General features: G+C 38.9%; 1 pseudogene; it reads right to left on the minus strand.

Annotated features, from left to right (window-relative positions):
- Positions 1–4,671: 4,671 nt before the first annotated feature.
- Positions 4,672–4,768, minus strand: LOC130016133 (uncharacterized; annotated as a pseudogene).
- Between the last annotated feature and the right edge of the window lie 21,684 nt (positions 4,769–26,452).

Genomic DNA, 26,452 nt, shown 5'->3' on the forward strand with positions numbered 1-26,452 from the left:
TCACACTATTGTTAACATTCAAGTGGGTTCTAATGATAATTAATAATTTCTATTCATAGAAGTACTTATTCAGGCCACACAATAAGGCAAAATTCAGAATATTGGACAGAAGTCAATTATTTCTCAAGCAGAACTAGCTATATTATAGCCATTCTAAAGATGTTAGAAATTTGCAGTCCAGACATTAGAGGTTCATGCTATAAGTAAAATATTTCTTGTTTTCTCACCTGAATCCTATTCTCGATAATAATAATTGAATAAATGAATAAGTGACAGAAATAATTGAATGTCGTTTTCTTCACTTGAAGGTTTTATTCACAGATCTTGTCTCATAAAAATTATTCAGAAAACATTATATTAAACAAACATTCCATGGTGATTAATCAGAATTCTTATGTTTGAAAGTGACAAACTCATACCACACTCATTTTAAACTAAGAAGATACTTGATTCATGTACCTATAAAGCTGGAGTACCCTCTAGGTATGGTTGGGCCCAAAGAGTTGATTTTTATTTATTTACTTATTGATTGATTGAGTGATTGACTGAATCACCATGACTGGTTGACTGAATCACCATTGAGTGATTGACTGAATCACTGGGACATAAAGAGATACAAAGCTGTTCATGAGTAGGTTTCAGTCATACAGTGTTCCAAGACCCATTGCTCCATCAGTGAACATTTCCCACCTACAGTGTCCCCAGTTTTCCCCCTGAAATCCTTTCACTCCCTCTCTCTCTCCTCACCCCCGCCCCCTGTCTCTCCCTTTCTTCTACCTATCTACCTATCTACCGATCTCTCCCTTTTCAGGCATCATGGTTTACAACACAGCAACTGATAGGTTACCACGTTTCTTCCTTTACCTATTTTCACTTCACAGTTCTTTTCCAGCATCATCATTTCCAACTATCTTTGTCATAGTGGTCTCTTCTCGATCCCAACTGCCATCTCCCGCAACCCATAAGGTAGGCTTCTAACAGTGGACCAATCATCCTGGCCCTTATTTCTACTGTCCTAAGGTATTAATCTAAAGTTATGTTTTTTCATATCCCACAAATGAATGTAATCCTATATCTGTCTGTCTCCTTCTGACTCATCACACTCAGCATGATACTCTTCATGTACATCCATTTATAAGCATACTTCATAACTTCATTTTCACTAACAGCTGCATAGTATTCCATTGTTTAGATATACCATAGTTTCTCTAACTAATCATTGAGAATTCTTGGGCATACAAGTTGTTTGCAGATTCTCACTATTGTGAATAGTGCTGCAATGAACATAGAAGTGCAGATAGCATTTCTGCTGTGTGTTTTGGGGCCTGGGAGTATATTGCCAAAGTGGTATTGCTGGATTCATGGAAGCTCAATTTGTAGCTTTCTGAGAAATACCCATATCGTTTTCCGAAAAGGCTGAACCAATCGGCATCCCCACCAACAGTGAAGAAGAGACCCTTTCTCCCCACTTCCATGCTGACATTGGTTGCTCTTGTTCTTTTTGATGTGTGTCAATCTCTGTGGTGTGAGATATCTCATTGCTGTTTGGATTTGTATCTCCCTGATGATTCGTGATGTAGAAAATTTTACCTCTGTTTTTTGGTCATTTGTATTTATTCTTTGAGGAAGTTTCTGTTCGTTTCTTCTCCTCATGTTTTGGTGGGGTTGGATGTCTTTTTCTCATAAAGTTCTACCAGTGCCATATATATCTTGGGTTATATACAATAAGGGGTTAATTGTATGGGTATTGCATAAATAATTTTCCCCCATTATGAGGGCTGTCTTTTTATCATGGTCACCATTTTTTCTGAGTTGCAGAAACTTCTTGGTTTAATGTAGTCTCATTTGGTTATCTTCACTTCCTCTTCCTTGGTCAGTGGTGTATCATTCTAGAAGTTTCCCTTAGCTTTAATGTCATGGAGGGATCTTCCCACATTTTTCTCCATATATCTTAAGAACTCAGGTATGATATTGAGGTCTCTAATTCATTTGATCTGACTTTGTGCCTGGCACTATAAAGAGGTCTGAGTTAAACTTTTTTTGCATGTTGCTGACCAGTTTTCCCAGCAGCACTTGTTGAAGAGACTTCCTTGCTCAACTTCATATTTATTGAGCCTTTATGATACATTAGGTAATAATAATCTGAGGGCCAGCGTCAGGATATTTGACTATATTCCATTGACCTGAGGACTCTCTTTATCTGAATATCATGCTAATTTGATTACTATGACTTTCTAGTAGGGTTTGAAGTTGGGGAAGGTGTTCCCTTCTTCTTTTTACCAAAGATTGCTTTAGCTCATCATGGGAGTTTATTGTTGTGTATGAGTTTCAAGAGGGTTTAATCGATTTCTTTGAAAAATGTTATGGGTATCCTTATAGAAAGTGCATTAAATATTTATAGCGCTTTGGGGTGTATTGCCATTTTGACAGTGTTAATCCTCTCAATCAATGAACATGGGATGTGATTCCATTTCCTCATATCCTCTTTTATTTCATGAAGTAGTGTTTTGTAGAGTGTTTTTGGTATAGGTCCTTAACCTTTTTAGTTGATTCTAGTATACTTGATTTTCAGAGGTTATTGTGAATGGGTTTGTTTTTCGCCTATCTCTTTTTTCTCTTTCATTAATAGTATTTGGGAAAGCCATGGACTATTGGATATTGATTTTGTAATATGCTACTTTAGTAAACAAATCTATTCTTCCCAGGAGCTTTTTGGTAGATTTTTTGGGATTTTCTAAGAATACTATCATGTCATCTCCAAATAGTAAAAGCTTGAGTTCTTCCTTTTTTTATCTGGATGCCCTTGATATCTTTTTCTTACCAAAATCATATGGCAAGTACTTCAAGTACTATGTTGAATAGGAGTGGTGAGAGTGGGTAACTTGTTTTGTGCCTGATTGTATTTTGGGAATCTAGCTCATTGATTTTTCTCCAAGCCTTTAGTTTTTCCCCGTTGAGAATAATGCTTGGTGTGGGTTTGTAGTAATTTGCTTTGACTAGATGGAGGAAAGTACTTTCGACTCCCATTTTGTTGAGAGTTTTTCATCATGAATGGGTGCTGGATCTCATCAAATGCTTTATCTACATCTATTGATATTATCATATGATTTTTATCTTTATTTTATTGAGATGGTGTATTCTGTTGATTGACTTGAGAATGTTAAGCCATCCTTGCATCCCCAAGATAAACCTACTTGGTCATAGAGTGTGACCTTTTGTTGAGTTTCTGATTTCTCTTTGCTGGTATAATCTTGAGGATCTTTGCATCTGTATTTATCAAAGAAATAGGTCTGTAATTTTCTTTTTTGTGGTTTCTCTGTCTGATTTGAATATCAGGGTGATCTTTGTCTCATAGAAATTGTTTGGGAGTATTTCTGTTTCTTCAATTTCCTGGAAAATCTTAAAAAATGTTGGCAGTAGGTCCTCTTGAAAGGTTTGAAATACTTCATTAGTGAATCCATTTGGGCCTGGGCTCCTGTTTTTGGGGATACTTTTGATTATCATTTCAATTTCCTTGTAGTGATGGGTTCGAGTTTTCAAAATATTCTTGGTTCAGCCTTGGGAGGTAATTGGAATCCAGTAATTTATCAATTTATTCAAGATTCTCTCATTTCCTGCTTTAAATATTCTCAAAATAATCTCTGATGATCCTATGGATTTTGTAGTTTCTATTATGATGCCCCCCTTTGCATTTCTGATTCGGTTTATTAGGATTCTTTCTCTTTTCTTCTTTGTCAGTCTTGCTAGTAGTTTATTGATCTTATTTATTTTCTCAAAGAACCATGTCTTGCTTTTGTTGGTCTTCTGAATTGTATTTTGGGATTATATCTCATTGATTTCTTCTCCAGGTTTTATTATTTCTTTCCTCCTGGCTAGTTTGGACTCCTTTTCTTGGTCATTTTCCAAAATCTTGAGCTGTAAGTTATTTTTGTAGGCCCTTTCTTTCTTCCAGTTGAATTCTGGCGGAGCTATAAACTTTCCTCTTAGAACTGCTTTTGCTCTGTCCCACAAGTTCTGGTAGTTCCTCGTTGTCATTTTTTCTGGAATCTTTTTATTTCCTCTTTGATTTCTTCTCTACACCAATGGTTGTTTATTACTTCCCTCAAATAAAATATTTTCTTGCCAAGTTTTTGTCTGTTTGATCTATTGAGAAGTGAGAAAGTACTGTTGAAATCTCCATCTAGCATTGTGTTGCTATCAATGTTTTTCTTTAAGTCTATTAGAAGTTGTTTTTACGTATTTTGCTGATCTGTCATTAGGAGCATATACATTGAGGAGGGTGAGTTCTTTCTGATGTACAGATCCCATGATCATTAAGAAATGACCTTCACTGTCTCTTATAACCTTTAGCATGAAGTCCATGTGGTCTGATACTAGTATTGCCACTGCAGCTTTTTGGAGGTGTTCTTTTCTTGAAGAATCATTTTCTAGCCTTTGACTTTGAGCCCATGGTTGCTTTGATTATTCAGATGTGTTTCTTCCAGGCAGCAGAATGTTGGGTTCAGTTTTCTATTTCATCCTGCCATCCTGTGCCTCTGAATTGGTGCATTTAGTCCATTGACATTGAGAGAGATCATTGTGATGGGGATTTTTGCTATCTTTATGTCGAAATTTGGAGTACTTGTGGGGCTTGTCTTAGCTTAAAGTAGCCCTGTTAATTCTTAATGCAACAAAAATATGGAACACTTTACAAGTTGGCCTGTCATCTCTGTGTAAGGATCATGCTAATCTCTATATCATTTCAATTTTAGTATATGTGTTGCCAAACTGAGTATAAGAGCTGATTTTTTCCCCTATTTTTCTCTTCTGATTTCTTTGAGTGTTGTCCTTACTCACTACTATGGCAGACAGTGATTCCCAATCTAGGAAGGTATTTCAAAGCAGCTTGAAGTGATAAATTTAGAACATTAATGTCCCAGAAGGAAAAGTATGGTTTTTAACATATTATCTTTTACCATACCCAGGGCATCAGTTTTGCAAAATAATCCTTTTGGAAGATGGAGAATCAGTGTTGTTTAATGCTCTTCCCTGAAATCTTCATTAAGAAAATTAAACTGGAGCCTTTTGCTATTCTCACATCGGTCCCGTGTACATCTCCAGAAAACGGTGGATGACGTTGTCCGCACCTTGACCACCTTGAAAGTAAGTAGGATTTTTCTCCTGAAGGAAGAGGTGAGAAGCATATTGATGATTTCATTCCACTTTATTACAAGTTCAACTTGAAGGGAAGGTGAGACTCATGAGGCTCCTGTAAAGGACAGAAAAAGGGTCTCAATGTAATTTAATGGCCCAGACACATTAACAACACAGATGACTCAAAGTAACCTGTGTGCATCTTTGTATGTATAGTGAGTTTTATATCTACTCATAGTGATTCTCAGTCATTCCACGTGGGCAAAACAGACCTGTAATTAAAAATCTAGTTCTCTGAGCAGAATGAGCTTTCTTAGGTGATTGAACATGTGTGTAATATTTTATTACTAAGCACATACAACTGTTTGAATGATGTGTACTTTTCGATCAAAATTTAAGTCCAAATATCTCTGAAATGGCAGTCTCCTGATGCCGCACCTGGCTTTCCTCACTGGGGCCCCTTGGAGGGGGTGGGTTGAGTTTCCCTCACCACCCCGAGCAGAGACCTGGCAGCTGAAGATCTCTGCAACCAGCCATAGTTATGCTTAAGACCACTCTCACCACACTTGAAGGATCCTCATGCATGAAGGAACTGACAGAGGAACCCAGGTGTGCGGGACACGGGGCTGAGATATTCAAGACTGCTCGGACCATGAATGGGCCTCCTCCATCCAGATCCCCCATCTTCCAGTAGCTAAGTGTTACACCCACGGACTGCCTCTGGAGCCATGTAATCCCATCAATGGCCAAGATCCAGATACTGGATCTTGTTGATAAGATAACAACTCATATTGTCCAGTTCTCTTTCTCGGAGAACATGGCAGGTTACCAAGCGTATCTTGCCTACATGGCAGAGACTGGCAAGTTACCCGTGGTGTGTTCTATATGCCAAAACCCAGTAACAATGAAGTATCTCATTTCCCTGACCGTGAAAAAACCTCCAATGTGGCACTTGCTAAAATCTCAGGGCTAGGACGAATGGAGATGTAACTGGTGCATGATACCAGTATTCCTCCCACCATGCCCCCAAACATGCCTTTGTGGCAGGGCATTCTCTTTTGTTCTCTGGGGCCATGGCATGCCAGAGAGCCACTCGTGGTGGGCAACTCATGGTCTTGGCTGGCAGGACGAATGGGCTGGTTTTACCCCTCACCCCCAATCCCACGAGGCCGTAGTTGCCCTGTCACCCTAGCTCATACCTGGCTGTCCAATAATCTCTGAGGTGGTGGGCATCGTGCCGCCAGGGGGGAGAAAGGCAGAAGCGACAAATACCCTTTCCCACCTGAGGGAGAATGGTGCCGTAGCTTAATGCATAGTTTAGTCACTTTTCTGCCAAAAGCCTCTGGGTTCCGAATTGGATCCACGTGCCTCTGGTGCTGTGGTCGTGCCGGATAGCCTCTTGTGGGGGTCAAATCGTGATCTTGGTGGGGCAGAAAGAATGGCTCTATGGCCTACTTTTGGCATGCATCTCCCACCCAGAGCGGGTCCTCCAAATACCCTTTAGTTGGTGTTCTGGCCTCTATCTGAGCTGCCTTTCCCCCCAGCATGTGATGTCGGCTTCCAAGGCCTGGAGCAAACCTCCTAGTCCTTATCACTCTATTCTTGGGTATTAGTCTCTTATTCTGTTACTTTATATTCCACAGATGAGTACAATCTTTCGATGTCTGTCCATATCTTTCTGACTCATTTCACTTACTATGTTGATCCACTTTATGCAAATTTCATGACTTCTTATTTTCTAACAGCTGCATAGAATTCCACTGTGTAGATGAAACAAAGTGTCATTAACAAGTCATCTGTTCTTGGGCACTAGGGGTTTTTTTCCCCAGATTTTGGCTATTGTGAACAGTGCAGCAATGAACATACAAGTGCATATGTCATTTCGGCTGTACTTTTTTGCCTCTCCAGGCTATATTTCCAGGAGTGATATTGCTGGGTCAAATGAGAGCTCAATTTCTAGTATTCGGAGAACCGTTCATACTGTTTTCCAAAACGGCTGAACCTGTCCGCATTTCCACCAGCAGTGAAGGAGAGTCCCTTTTTCCCCACATCCACGGCAACACCGGTAGCTTTTGTTCTTTTGGATGTGGGTCAGTTTCAGTGGTGTGACGTGATATCTCTTTGTTGGTTGTACCTGCATTTCCCTGATGATTAGTGATGAAGAGCATTTTTCATGTGCCTTTTGGCCATTTGGTATCTTCTTTGAGAAAGTTACTGTTCATTTCATCATCCCATTTTCTGATGGGGTTGCATGATTTCTTCTTGTAGAGTTCAACCAGAGCCTTGTATATCATTGATATCAACCCCTTATTACATAGGCATTGGGTGAATATCCTTTCCCATTCTGTAGATTGTCTTTCTATTCTGGTCACTGTTTCTTTTGAGGTGCAGAAGCTACTTAATTTAAGATAGTCTCCTTTGTTCATCTCTGTTTTCACTTTTTTGGCCAGTGGCATGTTATCTTTGAAGATACCTTTAGCTTCAATGTCGTGGAGGGTTTTGCCCACCTTGTCTTCAATGTACCTGATGAATTCTGTTCTGATGTTGAGGTCTTTGACCCATTTTCATCTGACTTTTGTGCTTGCTGTTAGGTAGAGGTTTGAGCCCATTTTATTGCATGTCGCTGTCCAGTTTTTCCAGCACCGTTTGTTAAAGAAGTCTTTCTTGCTCCACTTCACATTTATTGCTCCCTTATCAAAGATTAGATGAACATATATTTGAAGGTGTGTGTCAGTATATTCAATGATGTTCCATTGGTCGGCGGCTCTGCCTTTGTTCCAGTACCATGCTGTTTTAATTATTATCGCTTTGTAGTAGAGTTTGAGGTTGGGGAAGGTGAGGCCTCCCATCGTCTTTTTCCCAAGAATTGCTTTAGCTATTCGTGGGCGTTTGTTGTTCCATATGAATTTCAGGAGTGATTGATAAACTTCTTTGAAGCATATTATGGGTATCTTTATAGGGATCACATTGAATTTGTACAATGCTTTGGGGAGTATTGTCATTTTGACAATGTTAATTCTCTCAATACATAAGCAGGAGATATGTTTCCATTTCTTCGTGTCCTCTTATTTTCTGTTGTATAGGTCCTTCACTTCCTTAGTTGAGGTGATTCTGAGATACTTGATTTTCTGAGGCATGACTGTGAATGGGTTGCTTTCTTCATGTCACTTTCTTCTCTCTCATTATTTGCATATAGAAAAGCCATAGACTTTTGGGTATTGATTTTATAGCCTGCAAATTTACCATATAAATCTATTGTTTCTAGGAGTTTTTTGGTAGAGGGTTTAGAATACTCTAAATATAGTATCACATCTTCTGTGAATAGTGAGAGCCTGATTTCTACTTTTCCTACATGACTGCCCTTAATATCTTTTTTTATATAACTCCTATTGCAAGTACTTCCAGTACTATATTCAACAGAAGTGCCAAAATGAATTTTTTTCTTTTTGGGTCACACCCTGCGATGCTCAGGAGTTATTCCTGGTTCATGCACTCAGGAATTACTCCTGGCGGTACTCGAGGGACCGTATGGGATGCTGGGAATCGAACTTAGTTTGGTTGCGTGCAACGCAAACGTCCTACACCCTGTTTATTGCTCCAGCCCCCAAAATGAATTTTTACTAAACATTTTCTATCTGTAAATTTCTATGCTAAGAACAGTGGTATAAACGGTGATATCTGAGTAATTTACAAGTAGATTATGAAGACAGATAATATAAAGAATTTCTTTGTATGAATTTCCAAAATGTGTAGCTTTTATTAAATATGTTAAGAATGAACCGGAGGTCTTGATTATACCATGAAAGTGATTTCCCTGTTAGAAGTTACCCTTCTAAAATGCAATAAAGTGACATATTTTGAAAATGTTGATTATTCGTTCATTAATTCAATGAATATTTGTTAGTCTGGGGGTGCAGTGCCTCCAGGAAGTCAACCTGCACCCTCGAGGTGAGTGCATCTACAGTCTAATGGTGCCATCATGCTGCCTGATAACCCCAGATTTCCACTGTGCCTCTGGCTGGATCCCAACACCTTAGGACTAAGTTTCCCAAGAAATTAAACTCCCAAAAGATATGTGGGAGTCATGTTCACAAACCACCCCTGGCTCAGCTATACAAGCTAATGTATAGGTCTTGCATAAGTGACCCATAAATAAATCTTGAAAGAGATCAAAAGTCACAGTTAACCTTGGACCTGCACAGGGCAGAACATACTAGGGTAAATCGGAGGGCGGCAGGTTAGTTTGTTGCCCACGCAACCAGAACTCAGGGCAGCCACTTGCTCCCACAAACCAAAATCTCCACCATGCCCTAGTCTCTTTACATTGACTCAGGATGGATTTCACTGAAATATAACAGCTGAAATTTCGGATATGCGGGTTTTGTGACTGAAATCTCCAGGCTTTCTCTGAGTCAGGATGGGCAGCCCACCCTCACTGCCCTGTACTTATGGAAGCCGCAGCAGTCATGTCCATACCTCAAAGCAACTCCAGCCTTACCTTCCTGATAAAAATACTCAATTCCGGGGCTGAAGCGATAGCACAGTGGGTAGGATGTTTGCCTTACATGCGGCAGACCCGGGTTCGAATATCAGCATCCCATATGGTTCCCTGAGCTCCGCCAGGAGTAATTCCTGAGTGCAGAGCCAGAAATAACTCCTGAGCATCGCCGGATGTGACACCCCCAATAAAAATACTAAATTCCTTGAACAAACATGATGACCTCTTAGTACCTGTATGAGAACAATAATGCAAAAAATTAAAAGGAGAGAGAAAGAATTTAAAGAGCCTGCCATAGAGACAGGCTGGGGGTGGGGTAGGGTGTTGGGGGATGTTGTAGGGAACCAGGGACATTGGTGGTGGGAAATTTACACTAGTGGAGAGAAGCATGTTGGATCGTTGTATGACAGGAAGCAAATTATGAATAGTTTGTAATGGTCTATCTCACAGATATTCAATAAAAATTTAAAAATATATATCCTTAATTGGTAGCTCAGACTATTGATAGAACTTTGAAAACCAGCATATCTATTTTTGTGTTCTCAGTAGGAAAAAAAATTGTTACTCACCTGTGTGCCAATAGCTTGAAGAATGCTAAACCGAAAGATACATCAATGCTTGTCTCTGGCATGAGTACTGTAATTTCAGGTATGTTATGTTTCAGAATCAGTTCATGGACAAGAAGTCAAGAGAAGCAGTGGCAAAGAGCAACAATGTTGAATGGATAATGTTTGAGGAGCTTGCAAGGGAGACTAAAGATTTGGCATGAGAAGAGGGAAAAAAACGAAGAGTTAAGTATTAATAAGTATCATGACAAAAATGCAAGGGAGGACATTTTTTGGCAATCGTCACACTCTGTTGAGCTTTTGGTGAGGTAAGTATTAGAAAGTATCTTTCCCATTTAGTGGTAAAAAGGTAACTTTGATGGGTGAATTTAAAAAAATTACTTTAATAATTAGAATCACCAAGAGATACACAGTTACAAGGTTGCTCATAATTGAGTTTCAGTCATATAATGTTCTAGCACCCTTCCAGTAAAATGGGGGTGTTTTTGAAGGAATATCCCTGGTGCGAAGAGTAGGGCATCTGAATCTTAACACATTTCACCAAATATATGATCTGTACTCACATGATTTACACTGTCTCCCCTGATCTTTGATTTACGTTTTCATGCAATATTTCCTTGTGAAACTCACCAAAAGTGAGGGTCCCTATTTAAGACAAGTACATGTTTCTCTGACATTATATATTTTTTGGTTGCTGAGAGAGTCTCTAAAGCAATGCTCAGGAGGTGTGGGGGCCCCACAGGCAATTCTCAGAAAACGTGTCCATGGTGCTTGGTGTCCTCTGAGGCTATACAGTCTTTGATACTCTGGCAATCAGGTGGTGCTGGGAGTCAAATTGAGAGCATGTGAGACAAGTGCTATAAGCACTACACTATCTCCTGCGGCCCTGGTTATTAGATTTATGTCAGCATTTCGAGGTCCTCCCTTTTGTCAGAAAGCAGAAACTTGTGCAGGAGAAAGTGGAAGAAACCTTAGGGTTTAGCTAGGTTGACTGAGTAGATGGTGATACTATTAAGATTGGAACATAAAGTAAAAATAAAACAAGAGAAAGATCTAACAATAGCAAACAGGGCTATATTGCTCAAAAAGTTTAGAAACAGGCACATTGGCAAGTAGTTTTAAAAAGCATCCAGGAGAGAATACAGTATTGTGAGTGAACGAATCTACTATATGGATTCATCTCATCCTTGAAATGGAAAAGGACAATGTGTTACAGTTACAAATTTACAAATAAGATATATACCATCATATATTTCATCATATATTTCTGCTGTGTTCCTATGCTTTACCAAGTATTATTCTAATTTTTAAATTTACTTTAATCATTAAAAGAGTATTTCTCTACATTAATCTTTTTAATGAAATGTTTCATTAAAAATGTTTTTTAAAAAATTTATTTAAAATGTTTTATTAAAATGTTATTTAAAAAGAAACATATGGGCCACATAGTTAGTGCAATTTGTAGAGGGTTTGTATGCAGCGAATCTGAGTTCAATCCCCAGAATCCTGAGCCTTCCAGAAGTGATCTCTGCATACAGAGTCAAAAGTGAGCCCGGAGCACATATGGGTGCGCTCCCTTCACCACAAAAAAGGAAGAAAAGAAAAACATATAACTCATACTTGAGTAACATAGAGGTTAAGGGTGCTAATTCCTGTATAATTTTTGAAAGCCCCCAAAATTATTAGATAGTTTGCTATTGACCAAGAAGATGGTTTTTTAATAGTATTTACTTACATTGTCTAAGTAGTGATATGTGTGGTATAGAAATCTGTACATTGTGATACATTTTAAAAAATTATAATGCATTTTATAATGGACTTTATAATACATTTGTATTTTATAGTAATAAATTATATTTCTGCTTTTGTGGGGTATTGGGGCCATAGTATGTGGTGCTTGGGACTTCTGACTCTGTGCTCAAGGGTCATTCCTGGTGGAGCCAGCCATTAATTTGGGTTGACTGTGTGCATGGTAATTGCTTTAATCCCTATACTAAGTCTGGGGTCCAATCAAATAAATTATCTGAATATATTTTATACATTCATGGCATACTTTTTCTTAGATTCTTTGATATATCTAGGATATATTGATCATCTTTAGGAAAAGATATTACCTGATTTTTAAATATTTGTAATTTGTGGGGAAATTTTAATTTCTCATGTTAATTTGTGCTCTTTGTCTACTAGTGAGCTTGAAAATTGCTCTTGTGTGGTACTACATGGAAAATAGTATGCTAAGCGAAATGAGTCAGAAAGAGAGGGACAGACATAGAAAGGTTGCATTCATCTGGGTAACATAAAGTAACAAAATAAGAGACTAACAACCAAGAACAGCTGTGATAAATATCAGGTTGTTCACTCCATGGCTTAGAGGCCAGCTGCATTCTCTAAGGGTAAAGGCAGCGCAGATAGAGAAGGGAGCACCCAATAAAGGGTGCTGGGAAGATCTGCCCAGGAAGGGAGATGCCTGCTGAAAGTAGTCTAAGGCCCGAACAGGATTGCCACCCAATGTCTCTTCTGCAGACCACAGCACCCAAAGGGAGAGACAGAACAAAAGGGAGTGCCCTACCAAAGAGGCAGGGTGGGATGGGGATGGGTGTTGGGAGGGATACTGGGATTGTTTAGAGTGGAGAATGGGCACTGGTGCTGGGATGGGTACCCGATCATTGTATTACTGAAACCCAAGCACAACAACTTGTAAGTCTACAGCTGTACCTCATGGTGTTTCACTAATGAAACAAAAAAAAATTTTAAAAAGGAAATTGCTCTTGTGTTTACTAGTCATTTACACTTCTTTCAATACAGATTATATGATCATGGTTTATGCTTATTTTTCTATACAAGTTTACTAGCTAAATACTGATTTATTTCACAGCACTAATTTATTAAAAACATTCATACATTGCCTATCATATTAATTCCCAGAATTTGTTGGTTTTACTTGTTTTTTGATCACGTAATTTGAATTTTAAATTTTTCTTTCAGATTCTAAAATTTTGACACAAATGAGCATACGTTTTTCTTTATCTTCTACAGTTTTAAACTGAGAACAACTGTTTGTTTTGTACAAATAAGACACCTGTGCATTTACAAGCGGTAGGGCGTTCGCCTTACAAGCGGCCAACATGGCCGACCCGAGTTCGATTCCTCCGCCCCTCTCGGAGAGCCTGGCAAGCTACCGAGAGTATTCGATATGCCAAACACAGTAACAACAAAGTCTCCAATGGAGACGTTACTGGGCCCGCTCGAGCAAATCGACGATCAACGGGAGGGCATTTACCTTTACCTTTATATTTACATTTTAACACATCTCGATTCATCTACAACTTATCATAGTAAATGTTGTCATATTGAAAGAAACCACCATTTTTTTTCAATCATAGCACTGTAGCACTATGCTCCCGCGATGCATCAATTTGCTCAAGCGGGAACCAGTAACATCTTACAAGAAATTGTGAGACTTGTTGCCACTGGTTTTGGCCTATCGAATACGTCATGGCTAGCTTGCCAAGCTTTTGCTATATGGACAAGATACTCTGGGTAGCTTGCCGGGCAGAGGAATCAGATTCAGGATTGGCCTCCTGCATTGCAAATGCCCTACCCGCTGTGCTTTAAACGTTATATAAAATATACTAGTAATACCAAATGTTGTTTCTTTAACAGTGCAATATAAACGATTATTTCGTAATTTTCTTGATGTGTTAATGAAATAGCTAAGCTCTTGAGTATCATGGGAGCATTTTTCTAACACAAGAGTCTGACGAAGGTGAAACTGTTATAACCGTCTTGTAGGATTCCATCTCCCTAGCCTGCTTCATTCTACCCCGCTCTCTATCCAATCCGGTCTTCTTCTTGGGATTCTGACCTCCTGATTGGCTAGCCTCTACCTTTAAACTGCCTACTTTATGACATCATTCTCCCACCAAACCAACCACCAACTGGTAGAATCTTGGGGGTCCCATGTAGTTGTTTGTAAACAAATTTGAATCATCATGGCAAGTGACGAGTGACCAATGACGAATCACCAGTGAGCAGTCATCTGTACTGAACACTTGCGGTCTTAAGCCGCTTCAGTGTTCAGACGTACTCTCGTACCGTCTCCTCTTCTCGTCTACCTTTCATCGGTATTTCCTCTTCTCTGACCATGGCAGGTAAAGAATAATACATTTCAACGCTTTTTATTAGATATATCCTCCCTAAACTTAGCAGTCAAGTAAAAACAACATGTAGTAATGAAAGAAAGTATTCAAGTAGAATTTTATAAGCCTCATTTTAGCTTGACTTGGACATTTGCTGTGTGATTTTTGACATTAGCTTTCGTTCTCTCATATACAAAGTGCTTTTCCTCATTGATAACATTATATTTTAGAAATATTTACAAGCTCAAATACACATATATATGTATGAATGTTGATTCTCTGTGTTTCTTTTTGTTTTTAATAGAGAATTTTACATAATATCCATTGAAAAAATATAAATCAGAGACAGTATTTTGACAGAAACACAAAATGTAGATGCTGTGGAAAACTGTTAATATATACTAGCATGTTTTCTCTGTAATGGTCTCTCCACTTGTATTTATACTTCAGTAGTTTAAATATAGTGCTATTACATAGTAATAATCATTTATCTTTGAGTTTTCTATTTAAACCAGGTAATAAGAAAATATGGGACATGGGGAAAATGTGGAGTGCTGAGCGGTAGAGAGGCAAGCCCTCAAAGGTAAGAAAGTTTGGGATCACTTTCTTCAAACATTGACCAATAGAACCAAGACGATATGAGGGAGAATAAAATAGGAAAGAAAGAAAGAAAGAATATGGACGGCGATTATCAAGGAAGGGGAAAACATTTGGACAGAATGTTGAAGAGAACCAAAGATTTAAAATCAAAAAAGAAAGAATATATATTAAATATGCTGAGATGAATACACTGAGAACAAGTCAAAGCAATTTACTTCAAAAAATGCCAGGACTAGAAAGTATACTATGCCTTGATTAGAGTACCAGTAGGAAAAGCAGTTTATCAGAAAGCCATCCTTGCTGGCTTTTTTCCTTATTATCTCTTAGAACACAGTACTTCGTACTTGACAATTTGGAATATAAACACGCTTTAGAGATGATGCTTCCCATATATAGCTAATAGTGGTTATCTAGGGGGTTTGAAGACAATAAATCTTCAATGTTTTTATTACGTTCTGGTTTTTAAGTACACGTACAGTCAGCCTGTTAAAATTTTTAAAAAATGGTTTATTCTAACTTGAATCAGGAGAATTGATTCATTTGTGTGGTAAGTAGGTTCCAGGTTAAAGCTGCTTGTCATCTTTACAAATGTTATTTCATGTAATTTTTTCTTCCTAATATGAGAGTATTTTGATAATAGTCAACTTCTGTTTTTAGATCCTAAGAGGACATAGAAAAATCAAGTCTCACATGTCTAATTACACATTTTTGTCATATTTGTGAATTCTGAGTTTTCCTACATTAAAGATATTTTATTGGATTTTGGTGCTCATTTATTAAACATTGAGAAGAACTTTTTCCTGACTGCTAAAGATAATTCTAATCTAGGTGTTGAAAGTAAATTTGTAATATTTTATGATCACTTTTTAAATTGTCTTTGTGTTTCTTGTTTGATAAAGTGAAATCCTATGCCATTTTAACAGGTGTTGTTTGCTGGTTAATAATTCAAAGGTATTGTTGAGAATAATTTTTTTTGTAACTACAAAGTTTTTTTCTGTATTTTACTCATTTAAAACATTTCTTGACTATGAAATACAATCACGTTTATTCCTATTTTCTTTTTGTTATGTAGTTACTGGTAAATCTTTTCTGTTTGATGGACTGGTACAGTGTGCACTCAAAAATCACCTTCTATTCCATTTTTTGGCTAGCATATTTTTCTAAAATAGAATATACTTTTCATATTGTATATGTGGAACAATTTATTAATAACCTTATTGGACTGTTTTATTTGGTTTTGTTTGAGACCACATCCACTGTTATTCAGGGCTTACGCTTGGGTCTGCTCTCAATAACTTACTGTACTATGCTCCTTGCTACAGAGCCCAGATTTCATTGATATCTATATACTTCTTTTTCAGTTCTGTGATACATATTTTTCATTACGTTTTCTTTATACTTCCTCCTATGTAAACCATATGAAATGTAAAAATTATATTCATGTATGCATTATTATTCTTAGAGTTATTAGTAACTACATTTTAGATAAACAACTTAAGTCACAGAGTTTCAATAAAGTTTTCCTTCCAAAAACATTTCTTGGGAAAAACTCAAGTAGTCATTTTTGAAGTGGATCAAAAATGAGGGTAACCTTCAATGCATCAACAAGATTAAGTCATAAGTGAACCGTAAGTAACAGATATTCATTGCACAAGTCAAATGGAAACCTGATGATTACAATTGTAATAGTTGTAAAGACCCCAAATGCCTATATTAAAGTAAGGTATCTTCCTAACGGTTTCTGCAATGTAGAGGTCATGCAGAGTCCTGGAAAAAAGTCCACATTCTTAGGTTCCGTAACTTGGAAATTCATAAGCGACAGAGAGATAGTACTGGAGAGGGGATGAGGCACTTGCCTTGTACATAGCCAATCTAGTTGAATCTCTGTCACTGCATACACTCTTCTGAATGTTATAAGGGGTCACTCCAGAGTGTAGAGCCAGAAAGAGCCCAAGATCACTGTCAGTTATTGGTCCAAAATCTACTCCTTACCACGCCCAATAAAAATGATTGGAAAACATGAAGTCGCTTTGTCATTTCTGGCCCTCAGGTTTCTTCTTGTCCAGAGAAAGTTACCCATTCTCTTAGACTTCCTAGTTTGGAAAAGCTTCCCTTATAGGAAATAACATATGTGTCAATAGGAGAGCAAGCTTCAGGCATTGCTGGGGTAAGGAGAAACTATCTGTAAGCAAGAAATCCAATTACAGACACGATCACCTGGTCCTTCTAGAGTTCTGTGTTTATTTGGGAGCACGATATCAAATATACAAAGTGCCAAAAGGTTCCAGGCTCTGAATCACCCCAAATTGTTGAAATTTTGGAAACTCAATTGACTGTTGGTATTAGAAGCATCTCGATGGCTTAAATTTTAAGTTCATATTGTTCCTCTGAGCATTGAAGGAGATTATAAGTCTCACAGATTTTTTTCATCATCCTATTGTTCCTTACAGAAAATTTTCAAAATCCATCTGTAATTGGGTTGGAGCGATAGCACAGCGGGTAGGGCGTTCGCCTTACACGCGGCCAACATGGCCGACCCGAGTTCGATTCCTCCGCCCCTCTCGGAGAGCCCGGCAAGCTACCGAGAGTATTCGATATGCCAGACACAGTAACAACAAAGTCTCCAATGGAGACGTTACTGGGCCCGCTCGAGCAAATCGATGATCAACGGGAGGGCCTTTACCTTTACCTTTATCTGTAATTGGAACTTCACATACTCGGCAGCATTCCCTTCCCGTGGTGAACGATGCAGCTTCCCTAACAGGAAGTGTCTGCAACTACGCCAGAGAATCTGCTCCAGCTGGTAGTTCTGCTTGGCTCCTGCCCTCAGCCTCTGGCACCTCTTTTCAACCACTGATGGGTAGTGTCTAACTTTACCAACATTTCAGCACAACAATGCTATCTGGAGTGTTTAAACCAGAGTCATATATCCACCTCAGCTTCTTCCTATACTAGTGTTTTGGAATGGGATAATTCAGGAAATGCTGAAGAGAAGTCTTCTATGGGAGACTTTTCTGTGACTGTCGTTGACCAAGACACCGCTGTCTCTTCCATGTCTAAGGCAGCTCGCTATGAGAGAACCCTAGATACCTACAACACGGTGTCTGTGTACCCATCACTTTCTGCCAGACTTGTTGAGAGAACACCGTCTCGGTATCCATATCAGAGTCAAAGTCTGTCACTTCCCTACCAGGACCGAAGCCAGGTGTATTACAATCATCAAGGAGGTCTGGGAACTCTCCTTTCTGGCCTGCAGTCCTATGACTCCATGTCATACACAGAACAAAATGGCTCTGCCCCCCAAGCTTACAGGAACTCATCTAGAGAAATGGTTATGGTTCTGAAGTAGGTCCGGCCCCCAAATAACCAAACACCAACCACTTCCTCTGGAATCGACTTCTCTGTGTCTGCTCAACCCATCACAGAATCGAGTTATCAAGGTGAGTTAAACTGAGAGGAGGGAAAGAAAATTCAAAAATTGGGGTCAAAAAAGAGGAAAACTGTCCATAGACAGGTGGTATTTAAATACACTGAGATTTTTAAGTTTACGAAATGAAGTTAACTAAACTAAGTTCATGTTTACTCCCTTCACTCATTTTACAACATGTTATTTTCACACTCAACATAAGATCTGCTAATGGAAATTGGAAGTTATGATAGTATAATGGATATCTAGGTTTCATATAATGAAACTTCAGGAGCACACAAAAGAATGCCACATTTTTCCCTAGTTGTTTCATATATTTTTTAATTTTTATTAGTTAAACATCTTGAGGCACAGTTGTAGACTTACAAATTATTGTGCTTAGATTTCATTTATACAATGATGTAGTACCTATCTCTCCACCAGTGCCCATTCTCCACAACCACGGGTCCCATTATTCCTCCCACCACCCATCCCCCCAATTCCAACCAGCCTCTGTGGCAGGGAATGCCACATTTTACACTGTTCTAGTTCAGCAGTCCTCCAGAATTACCACACTAAAAGTAAAATACAAGTCTTACACTAGTATTTTGTTATTTTCTTAAGAAGTTTCAGAAATCTTATTGTAATGGTACCTCTTTAACTTTCCCTTCCATTAATGAACAGCAAGGTTCTGAATACACTTGTGGTTCAGAGATTCTGTCACAAATCATGAAACCTAAAAACTTTTCTTTAGCACAAATATCATGCAGAATTAGTACTTCATTCATACTCTTATTATATGATATTAATCTCCTTATTTTTCCATGAAAGTGAATAAATTGAGAGTAAAATACATTACAATGCTAAGCTCTGTATGGCATTTATTAGTTTAAAAGACTGTAATTTTTCTTTTAAAAAAAGCTTTTGTTTCTAGGAGGTTGAATCTGTGTCACAGTCCGAAGTGCTCACGGATTAGTCCTGGGTCTGTGTTAGGGATCACTGCTGAAGATGCTTAGGAGATCATATGGGATACGAAAGATCAAACTGAGGTCAGCTGATCGCAGAGCCAGTGCCTTACCAAATGGACTATCTCTCTGTCCCAAGTCTCTTATTTTTAAAGTTAGTTTACGTAGAAACTCAAATACAAAGAAAACCAAAAAACAACAGCACCACATGACAAACAGTAAGAACTACAAGATTTACCTCCAAACTTCAAGCACAGGGCCTTGTCCATTATCCGTAGAATACCCAGTAACAATGCCTTGCCTGTTGCTGGTAGGTGCACAGTTGTTGCACCACTAGTTTTGTGGAGGGAATATCTCATTTCGCAGGCACTGATTTCTTCCTTCCTTCCTTTGTAGTGATGAATTTACTGGGGATGGAGACGTCCCTGGCATGGAAACCTTCAGGTCAGATATTTGGTCTGACACAAATTTCCAAATTGCCCACATGTTGCCGTAGCAGGATTCAAAGACCTGAGCGTAATCCACCACCTGAATTTGGGGAAGTTCCCATAATATCTCCAGACCAAAGTAACCTGGGGCTTACCCCAACTCCAACTCAGGAACAAAAGGTTAAGAATTTTGATCAGATGAAAACTGGGCTTTCAAAACCTCTGGATACCTACCGATCCCAGTAGACCTATATCAATGAAAAGATCTGCAGGTAATGAACAGCACTGACACCATCACTCTGAAGCAGGTGCAAGAAAATTCAAGTGGCACTAAGGGGACCTCCCATCCAACACGGAAGAACAAAAGGGAGTCTTCTGAACCTCTTGAGGGAGAAACCAAGGCCAAAATCCAGCCAAAGGTCCGAGAATGCTTGCTATGGGGGGCTGGGATTGTTCGTAATGCAGCAGTAAGTGAGAGGTGTCCTGTGACCAAGGCCAAGACTAACAGCAAACCTCACAAAGCTGCCTCCAGCAGGATCAGCAAGACAAAGAGCCATGGGCAGGAGAAGATAAAAAACACCAGAGAAAATTCTAAGAAAGCTAAGGAGTGTAAGCAGCCAGGGAACAAGATAAAGGCAGAAGAAAAGCCCACCATTGGCAAGATGAAATGCAAGAAAAGTCAACCTGAGCTTTGCCAAGAGGCCGTGAAAAAGCCCCGCCTCTACCTAGGCATACACATGCTGGATTCTGTCCAAGTGTTTCATGTTCTGGGGAAGAAGAGTGATCCAAAACCTGGAATCTCTTCCTCCCAGGTCCTGAGTAGCTCAAAGAAGCTTAAAGATGTCAAGCCATCCTTAGCTGTCAAGCCATGGCTAGGTGCTACATGGGATGGAAAAGCCTTGAGAAAACTCAGGTCAAAGCACACAAACCAAGTAGCAGTGCTGAAAAACGCTCATCTCCAACCCAGTCTGAGCTGCCACCTCCTGGGAAGGTCAAATTGGTACCTTTGCCGTATCTTACCATGGAGAGGCCACAAGCTCGACCTGTTCCTCGGAGATGACAATCTGTGACCTCACATCTTCCTGCGGCAGATTACCCTGCCAAACCTGGCTCTACCAATGCACCTCAGCCAAATGCTGCCAATTCTTCACGGTCAACCACTGCATTTTTGTCTGGTTCTGCCAAACCTGCTCAGTTCATTACAACCAACCCATCTCGACCAGGTTTGCAGAACCCTAGTAGCCAGCCAATTCTTCACCCTGCAGCTCCTAGACCTGCTCCCTACAAGACAGCAGCTGGAACTTCTCTCCAGTGGGAGCCTCCTCCTGTCTCTGTGAAAAAGCGGCAGTGGTCACCTAAACGTCAGAGTCAGTTTCTCCTCTAAGACTTCTCTTTCCAACCGATTCCGTGGAGAAAGCCCAATGTTCCCGAGCCTGTCATGTCAAAGCCCATCACCAAAGAGCAGAGACCAGAGCGTGAGGCTATGAAAACGAAGGCTCAGCAGGAGCGTGAGAACAGTGCCAAACACACAGCTTTGAGGGAAATTGTAGTTCTTTATTGAGAGGGAAAAATAGAAGGACATCTCTCTCTACTATGGCTATGTAATGTGAGAGCTGGAATGGTATATTCCACTTTAGGTACCAGATGGTGCCCTAGGCAAACACTGAAATGCCAGACACATTTTACTTATTCTAATATATTTTTTCAAATAAAAGACATGCATCATAGTTAATTGGTTGTTAATAAAACTTCTGAATTTAAAGATGCTGTCAACTGTGGTTGTTTTGGGGAGTGGCTGGGGGTTAAAGGATGCGATGGGAAACAATGGGAAGTTAGAGATAGGAAAAAGGGGGAATAGACAAGACTCTAAGAAATACAAACTTGGTCCAGGGTTATAAAGCCCATAAGAGGAGAAATTGCATGGGCCTGATGAAGAGTGGCGTAGGGTCAGAGGAAGAGTATAGCTGACAGGGCATTTTCTCTGCAAGCAAGAAGGACTCAGTTCATTTCCTGCAATCTTTTATGGTCCCCAGAGACCCACCAGATGTGAAACTTGAGCACAGAGCCAGGAGTATGACCAGAGCACAGTCATGTATGCCCCATCCCTGGTGTCCTCGAAAAAAAAATGGGAGAAATGGCACGATCTGAGGTTTTCGGGTTAAAAGAATAAATTTGGAATAGGCTGAGGAAGGCGATGAGTCTAAGATGACCAGACGAGAAGTAAAATTCTCCATGGAAGCTGTGTTTACGCCTCATGGCCACCTTTGGAAATTAACCAAATTTGAGACATATCACTAAAAGGTTTGGGTGGTCTATACATAAATGATGGCTGGGGGATCAGAACACATTCAATGGGGAATAATCCTACCAGATGAGTGATCAACACCCTCAGAGTCATTCAAGGATGACTCTTAACAGGGACAAAGCCAAGAGAACAGTTGCAGCATGAAGCCTGAAGATAAGCTCCTGGGAGATTCAAAATAAGTCACCATGTCCTCGGGCCCTCTGTTCAGCATCCCTAGCTGCACCATTTCACTTATTCCCAGCAATATTCAGAGTTGCTGTTAAGGTGACACTTCACTAGCGTGTTTCAACAATGAGGTCCATTGCCTCTGTAAGTCTTTGGATTTGTAAACTCCCCAAGGTTGCCAAGCTAGCTATCAAGAAATTTCTGGTGGGGGGAGCTCATATTATATTAGCTTGAGGGCCTGGTCTTTGGTCTTCCATGTTCCCTGATACCTGTAGTTTTCCCTAAACATCGCTTTTAACTGCAGCTCACACAAGAATCAACTTTATAAATGGCGTTGTGGCTGCATTGCTGTAGGTACCTTACTAATACATGCGTCCTAGGTCACCACTCCCAAAGCAGTTAGTACCAGGTGACCTTGAGCCTGGAAGGCTGTGGTGGAAATAGATGGTCCTAGGAGTTAATGGGGTGATGGATGGATGGAAAGGAAACCGGGAAAGGTAGGGAAGTGGAAATCTGGTGATCATCATGGGATAGTTGGTGGATGTTTTTCAAATAAGTTAAAATATTTTTTGTAAATGAGATTCAAGACAAAAATACGAAAATAAGATAGGTTCCAAAGAACAGTTTACATATAAGACCGAGAGAGCTGAAAGGGCTGGCATTCCTTCTGGAGCTTTCAATCATACCATTTATAAATATGTTATTTTCACATCACTTAGCTGTGGAGAGGAATAGTGAGAAACAGAATGCCACCAGAAAAGCAAACTAGAAGACCAGGGTTCATAAAAGCCAGGTGAAATGTGTTCACATGTATCCCAAGTGCAAAGATATGTTAACAGGAACATATATTTAACTAATTCTGCTTGGTACCAGTAACTACTTTGTTGAAAATGGGGGGAAATGAACGCAGTTTCTGACTGAACTGAGACTAACCAGTTCATAGATTTTCCCAGGAAATGGTAGTTGACTGGCTGGGAACAGAAAAACGTGAAAAGTGTTTTCCTACCTTTAATGTATGGCTGGAGGGAATTGATCCCAGTAATCTCTTAAAACTAACAAGGTTCAACTCTCTTGAAGGAATGCTGTATTCACTGAGGAAAAAATGTTGGGAGAAAAGTCTGAAATGATGGGAAAAGAGACAATAAGTGTAAAAGGAGGGCTTGAAATTTGGGTTCCTCTGAAAACAAAGCTTGAAACAACAAGATCTGGTGGTAACATGATATACTGGGAATGCGATCTGAGCAGGAAAAGTGTGATATCAGGGATGTGAACAAGGGAAATCCAAGTTAAGAAGACTTAGCTAGCTGACTATACCATGGGCAACATGGTTCCAAGACTACCAGAAATTACCAAGGAATTTACTTTAATTTTCTTTCTTTTATATGGTCAATTACAACATGTATTCTGTGCCTTCTTCAAACAGAATTTGGATTATTCATTTCTTTCTCAACATTCTGTTCATTGGTGTAAGTATCTAAATAACTGCTGGATAACAGAATTATTTGATCAGACTTATTTTTTACTTTAATGTTTAGTTGAGATTACTGAAAACTAGGTCTAAAGTGAAGTGTGTCTTGATTGGTACAAATAGAGAAGGGAGGTCTAGGGATGTAATTAGAGATTATAGGGTACCACATTCAGTTCCTAATAAAACAAATAAAGGACGTGTCCCAAATAGACTATTGAAAAAGATATTCATCTCCATTTAACCTGTAAATTCAGCATTTTCTATATTTAATTAAAAATGAAAGAATGATCCTATATTTGGTCTTTTAAAGACATTCCAGGTTGGTTAAGGAAACAAACACTGCCTGTGAAATCATGACAACTTAATCATAAAAACCAGATTACTACATAAATTTCCAACAATGTCAGTGCTAAGAATTATTTCCCTGGATCTCACTAGTGTACATGATAGTCATATGAATACACCTGTGTGGATACATCGCTGGTATCTAATTTAGAGAATAGATATATAGAGATTAGATCACATAGCTGAGTGTGATCTCAACTTTTCTAGTCACTGCCTGCCCCAACACACCCAAAGTCTTGTACTAATCCTTATAGATCCATGACTTTTTCTCCTCCTCTCTCCCAGAGTCTTTTAAAATTTCTTTTCAAGTACTAATGTAATGCACTTTAGAAAATCTTGCGTTAACCTTAATTGTTGTCATTTATCTTTTATATAGAGAACCAAGAAAATCTTATTAAAAGTGTATTTTGGTATTCTTTGAAAATGGTAATAAGAACATTATCATTGAGTCCCTCAATATACATTATATAAAGAATTTTCTGAGAAATTCCCTGTACAAATCAATACTCGAAGAAATAAATGACTTCTCTGAGTGAGAATGAACTGGGACATTTCAAAGTATCAATCAGTGAGTCAAAGATGAATCATAGCATCCTATAACTAAAAATTATCTTGATGTAATTTAGTCAACACCATTACATTTTTTCCTATACCAGCCGATAGCATTTTTAATTTTTTATATTATTATCGATTTATTTTTATTAGTGAAACACCATGAGGTACAGTTGTAGACTTACATACCTTTGTGCTTGGGTTTCAGTTATACAAGTATCAAGTACCCATCCCTCCACCAGTGCCCATTCTCCACCATCAAGGAACCCAGTGACCCTCCCATCCCCCATTTCCCCCACCCCGCCCTACCTCAGGGCATTCCCTTTTGCTTTTTCTTTGTTTTAGGGTGCTGTGGTTTGCAATGGAGGTCAATACCATTACATTTTCAAAGAAGAAAATAGGCCCCTAGATGTTCAAGACACTGCTAGTCTCCTGGGCTTCTTCCCAGCATGTACCCTGCTCCAAGCCCGCCCTTTGGAAATATACTGGGAAGGGAAACTGGATGTACCTTTCGTCACACTGACCTGAAAGACTCTTGCTGATTCTCAGCCAGATCAACTATTTCATTTGTTGACTGATATCACCTCCTGTCCTTAATTTTTTAAAAAAAATATTTGATTTGTTTCTGGATTATAAAGAAAAAAAACTAAATTCACTAATAAAACAAAAGCAAAATCAAACCTTTACACTCTGACATCAGAATTGTCCTTACAATAGGGGAAGTAAATGACTGAAATTGGTAGGGGAGTGTTGTTAGTTGGTTGTGGACTTTAGCTGGATATTTGACAGTGCATGGAGTATGAATACACAGTTGCTGAGATGAGGAAGTCTGTACTTGAAGCAAGTACAGTTTGTAAACTAGTCATCACAATTATATGTCCATATGAAATTTATCTACATATTCTTTGTGCTTCCCTTGCATTTATGTGTTATGCATGCCTTTATCCTGGCCTCAGAAATGCATCTGAGGGCACTCGGAAAATTAATTGCGCGCCAAGTAGGGGGAGAGAAGTAGTAAATAATTGGAGGAGGAAGAAATATGAGTTCGAACTCACGAGATGTGTAAGAGGAATATATAGATATGTATGTGTGTGTAAATACACATATATATGTATAAATCTATATATGGGCTGGAGCGAAAGCACAGTGGGTAAGACGTTTGCCTTGCACGCGGCCAACCTGGGTTCGATTCCTCTGCTCCTCTCAGAGAGCCCAGCATGCTACTGAGAGTATCCCTCCCACATGACAAAGCCTAGCAAGCTACATGTGACGTATTTGACAGTCTAAGATCAGTAACAACAAGTCTCACCATAGAGACATTTCTGGTGCCCGCTCAAGCAAATCGGTGAACAATGGGAGGACAGTGTTACAGTGCTATGGTTAATTCAAACATTGTTTATGCAAAATATGAAAGAAACAAATAAACATTCTATAAAGCTTATTACACCTATTAAATTAATATAACTTTAAATCGTGTTGAGAAATGAAGTTGAAGAATTTTAAGGCTATAGAAAGATATTGACAATATATCAAGAAACACATGGATCTTTGAGGAGCAAGAACACGTAGCTGTTGTCCTTCCTTAAGATTATTATTTTTTGCTTTTATAGAATATGCTTACCCTGAGTTTTTTTAATAGCTTCAGTTTTTTAGAAAGCATCATAATAAATTTTATTATTTAAAAAATAAAAAAGTTGGGTTTGTAAGTGGATTCTCTATGTTTGGAACTTGGGAAATATTTTCCTGTGTAAGCTACATTAAACATGATATTTATAACAGAAATACCATCTGCAGTAGTATTCACAATAGCCAGAAGAAACTATGTTATACCTACACAATAGAATACTACGAAGTTAGCAGGAAAGTTACATCATGAAATTTG

This window comes from Sorex fumeus, unplaced genomic scaffold, assembly GCF_029834395.1.
Source record: "Sorex fumeus unplaced genomic scaffold, SorFum_2.1 ptg000146l, whole genome shotgun sequence".
Taxonomy (NCBI): Eukaryota; Metazoa; Chordata; class Mammalia; order Eulipotyphla; family Soricidae; genus Sorex; species Sorex fumeus.